Here is a 5,446-nt window from a genome sequence, read left to right as displayed (position 1 = left end):
TCCTGGGCTTAAGCAATTCTCCTGCCTCCACTTCCCAAGTAGCTGGGACTACAGGCACCCACCACAATGCCCAGCTATTTTTTGGTTGCAGCCGTCATTGTTATTTGGCGGGCCCAGGTTGGATTTGAACCCACCAGCTCAGGTGTATGTGGCTGGCGCCTTAGCCACTTGAGCCACAGGCGCTGAGCTAAGGCAAGAGATTTCTTGAGCCTAGGAGTTGGAGGTTGCTGTGAGCTATGATGACACCATGGTACTCTACCCAGGGTAACAGAGTGAGGCTCTATCTCAAAAAAAAAAAAAATTAATCTGCCAGAATGTGTATAGAATAAACACATGGGGAAAGATTAAGAGCAACAAAGACCCAATAAATGTATTATTATTACTTATGGAGTCAGATGCCATTATCTTTCTCTATTCCTAGTTCTCTATCTGGATGTCTTTTGGGTAGATCCTTAGGATCCACAGAGGTAAATTAGGTTCATTAGAGCCCCCTTTAGGGATGACACTTCATTTTTCTAAGGCTGATTCAAGGTCAGTTAATTTATATAGGTTTCAGCCTCCCCTTGTTTCCAGAAAACATAGCCTCAATAAGTACTTGACTCAAGAATTCTTGGGCTGAGAAGTAGACTATAATTTTAAGAACCTTTTCTTTCTCCTCTGTCTTCAACTCTATCCATCACTGAAACTAGAAGGTAAGATTCCAGTAGGCAAGAATAGTGTTTAAAGGCCTTTGTGTCTGCTTCCCCACAAGCCTAAGGTGGACCTCTGGATGCTAACAAGAGCAAATCTCTGGCTGAAGCAGAATGAGACAAGCACAGGTGAGAAGCTGCAGGTGTTGGATTGCCCCTGGTTAGATGATGATTCACAATTCTCAGGACCAGCAGTAAGCTCAGGATCAGCAGTAAGCTTGTTGGCAGGGAGGATATACAGAAAAGAAATAGACTCTAACTTTCTGGTCTAAGGCATATAAAGGGAAGATCTGAGCAAGCCCTGCATCTTCTGTGACTTGGGAATTGAATTGTGCATGCCTCTGGGCCTTGCCCTTTAAGAGGTCAGTGCTGTTTAGCCTTAGAGCCACAGGTAACCCAGAGGAGTAAGAGAACTGAAAAGTTTCTACAGTTTAGATTCTGGGCATTTGGACCTCTGAGAACCAGTTTTATCCTCTTCTGTGGACTCAAGAACAGAATGACAGAATGAGGACAGCAGACTCCATCTGACAGCTACATATCCCTCCTTAGAAGAAAGAGGAGGAAAATAAGAAACAAGTAGCAATGCTTCACAGTTTTAGAAAGAGAAAAAAGTCTGGTATAGAATCTAAGGCAGTTCAGTCACTGAGAACTTGGATCCTGCGCCTGAGACCTGCTTCATCTGGAATCACCCTTGGAGGGCTTACCAAGGGGTCTGGACAAGGTGGAGCTGCCAGAGCCCAGAGTGCTTGGTGTGGCCAGAGTTGTATCACAGGATAGAGAGCAAAAGTGAAAGGTGCCAAATTGGGGGGTGGGTGGGTGTAAAACTTAGAGGTAAGAACCAGGAGTGTGACCTATGATGCCATGGCACTCTACCCAGGGCAACAAAGTGAGACTCTGTCTCAAAAAACCAAACAGATAAAAAACAAAACAAAACAAAAACTTAGGGGCAAGACAAGACAGTGTAACAAAGGATGAGGACACCACTGTTGGTGGGAATGTAAAATAATATGGAGGTTCCTCAAAAATTAAAAATAAGCCAGGCACAGATGCTCACACCTATAATCCCAGAACTTTGGGTGACTGAGGAGGGAGGACCACTTGAGTCCAAGAGTTCAAGACAGCCTGAACAATACAATAAGACCCTATGTCTACAAAAATTTAAAAATTAGCCAGGCATAATAACTCATGCCTGTAGTCCCAGTTACTTGAACCCAGGGTTTCAAGGTGTCAGGGAGGTCTGATGATGCCACTGCACTCCAGCCTGGGCAACAGAGTGAGACTCCATCTCTTAAAAAAAAAGTTAAGGTGGCTCATATTGTAATCCCAGCACTTAGGGGGCTGAGGCGGGTGATTACCTGAGCTCATAGGTTTGAGACCAGCCTGAGCCAGAGTGAGACCTTGTGTTTAAAAGTAGCTGGGCAGGCTCGGTGCCTATAGCTCAACCGGCTAAGGTGCCAGCCACATACACTTAAGGTGGCGGGTTCGAATCCCCAGCCCAGACCTGCCAAACAACGACGGCTGCAACCAAAAAATAGCCGGGCGTTGAGGCGGGCGCCTGTGGTCCCAGCTACTTGGGAGGCGGAGGCAGGAGACTCGCTTGAGCCCAGGAGTTGGAGGTTGCTGTGAGCTATAATGCCACGGCACTCTGCCCAGGGGGACAGCTTGAGGCTCTGTCTCAAAAAAAAAAAAAAAAAGCTGGGCATTGTGGCAGGCACTTATAGTCTCAGCTACTTGGGAATCTGAGGCAAGAGAATCATTTGAGTCCAAGAGTTTGAAGTTGCTGTGAGCTATGACACCACAGCACTATACCAAGTGTGAAAAAGTGAGACTCCATCTCAACAATAACAACAAAAAGTTAAAAATAGGATTACCATATGATCCAGCAATCTCACTACTGAGTATATAGCCAAAGGAAATGAATTCAATATATCATTGAATATATTCATTGAAATATTCATTAAAGAACTATTCACAACAGCTAAGAGGTGATTACTATTTACCCTTAGTGAAAGAAATCCTATCATATGATACATATGGTTGAACCTTAAAGATACTTTGCTAAATGAAATAACAAAAAGACAAATATAGTACTGCATGATTCCACTTATATGAGCTATCTCATGTAGTCAGACTCTTAGAAACAAAGTAGAATGGTGATTCTCAGGGGTTGGAGAGATAGGAAAAAGGCGAATTATTCAATGGATATACCATTTCACTTTTGTAAGATGAAAAGGTCTAGAGATCTGTTGCACAACAATATGCATAAATTAATGTACTATACTATAAGCTCAGGATCAGCAGTAAGCTTGTTGACATTTAAAATGCCACTTAAAAATGGTTATGGGCAGGTACGGTGGTTCATACCAGTAATCCTAGTACTTTGGGAAACTGAGGCAGGAAGATCACTTGAGGCCAGGAGTTTGAGATCAGCCTGTGCAAGAGTGCAAGAGTGAGACCCTGTGCAAGAGTGAGACCCTGTCTCTACAAAAAATAGAAAAATTAGCTGGGCATGGTGATGGCTAACTGTAGTCCCAGCTACTTGGGCTGAGGCAGAAGGATCATTTGTGCCCAGGAGTTTGATGTTGCAATGAGCTATAATGATGCCACTGCACTCCTAGCAAGGGCAGTAAAGCAAGACTCTGTCTCAAAAAAACCCTAAATCTTGGGACGCAAGCCTGTCTGCAGTGTAGGTATAACCCACATGGGTGTCTCGGCAGGCTCCCCTGACCAACCACCAGGCCGCCTGGCTCACCCAGAACACATTATATAGAAGACCCAAAATATCAACTTCACATACATTGGCTATTTTCCATCATACCCCAAACTGATTTTGTTCTAATATTTTTGCAGATCAGTTATCCATTTCACCTCTCCAATAATAACAATAGTAATAACTATTACTATTTATTAAAACATTACTCCAAAGGAATTATATCACACATGATGACTTAGGTGAAAATTAACTACAATTTTAGAGACAATGAACTTTGTCTCTAAAAACATTTTTTAAATTATGTGGACACAATGGCTTGTATTTGTAGTCCTAGCCACTTGGAAGAATTACTTGAGCCCAGGAGTTTGAGACTACCATAGCAAGACCTCATCTCAAAAATGAACAACATAAAACCCTTGAAAATCCCTTAGACTGCCAACAAAGTACAATATATGTGGCTTAGTGGAAATGACAGCCTCATACAGTAACTCTCCTGCAAACTAAAGTTTTGGAATGATTGAGGTATCTCAGAGGAGGAACCAAAAGGAGAGTTGATAAGCAGATGTCTGGGCATTCACACCATCTGTCTTTAGGAGAACTGCAATGGGAAATGGGAAAGAGAGTTGGGTGTGTGAAAAATTCCTGCTGACTTGCAGGTTTTGTTTGATTCTCTTTTAATATTAAGGCTCTATCAAAAATCTGACAAATGGGAAATGGTCGTCCACCATTACACCTGCAATGCCAGACCTGTGGCAGAGTAGTGTCCCCTGTCTTAAAGGTAGGGGCAGCCTTCAAAGTTGGGGAGGGGGAGGGTGGAACCTCATTATCACAGGAGGGCAAATTCACCACATAAACAGGCTATTTAGAGGCACCTGTAATGTAAAATTTAGCAGCCCTAAAAGAAGTCTCATCAATTTTGGAAGCAGGGGGAAAAAACAAACAGCTAAAGTAAATCTTTTGGGGATCAAAGATAAAGTAAAATTTTACCTTTGTTTTTATCTGGGAAACCTAGTTCTAACCTACTTAAATGGAGACAAACAGAGAGAAGGAACAGTGAGAATTTCAGCTTTTTATGTGTTGTTTTACCTGTTTATTTTAAATATATTTGTGACTATAAAGCAACAGAAAACATGTCACTACAGCTACGTACATATGTCTCTGTGAAAAAAACCTACCCCAAAATGGTGAGTGAAAAGAGCAAGCTGCTGGATATGGACAGAATTGGTGAGGTTTGTGCAAATTTGAAAAATGCAAAACAATATAGTTTGCAAATTATGGATCTGTGTTGCCTTAGTAAAACTATAAAAATATGCAAGAGAATGGTAAGCTCCAAGTTCAGGCAGAGGTTAGCACTGGAGAATTCACGGAACACATGAGGAACTCCTATTGTACCAATAATGTACGCCAATTATTTCTAAATGGTGAGTGTTTAGGTATTTATTGTAATGTTATTGTACTTTTTTCTATGTCTGAAATGTATCTTACTAAAAAAAAGAGAAAAAATATGAAATCTCTTTATCCTCAGTAATGTTAATGATTGTATTTATTATTCTGAGATTAAACTAGATGCTTTGTTTTAGGAAGGCTGAGCCTTAAGATCAGCCTAAGATAAAGATGTGTGTGACTTCCCTTTACTGCTTCTACCAGGCCTGTGCTAGGTACCTCACATGCACATTCTCTTGTGTAACCTACACGAAAACTACATGAGGTAGATTCTATAGTCTACTTTTGATAAATGAGATAATAGAGACACAGTTAAGTAGCTTCCCTAAGATCATACGGTCATTACCTGCTAGTGGCAGGAATTTGTTTCTGGACAATTTCCAAAAGGCGATGTTTTGAACACTACGATAACATTGATCCATATAGCTGGAAGAACAGGACAAATCACACCTACTCTGTGATATATGAAAAATCCTTTCTAAGGATTATCTTTAGCCTGAAGTTTGGCTCTAAACTACTAAGCCTGTTTCCTTCCCTCCCCATCTGACTCTTTTTAATTGACATTTAGTTGCCTGGAGTCAGATTTTTTTTTTTTTTTTTT

The sequence above is a fragment of the Otolemur garnettii genome, unplaced genomic scaffold (genome assembly GCF_000181295.1).
Source record: "Otolemur garnettii isolate 467f Iridium unplaced genomic scaffold, OtoGar3 scaffold00099, whole genome shotgun sequence".
Taxonomy (NCBI): domain Eukaryota; kingdom Metazoa; phylum Chordata; class Mammalia; order Primates; family Galagidae; genus Otolemur; species Otolemur garnettii.
Note: the sequence above shows the minus strand (reverse complement) of the source record.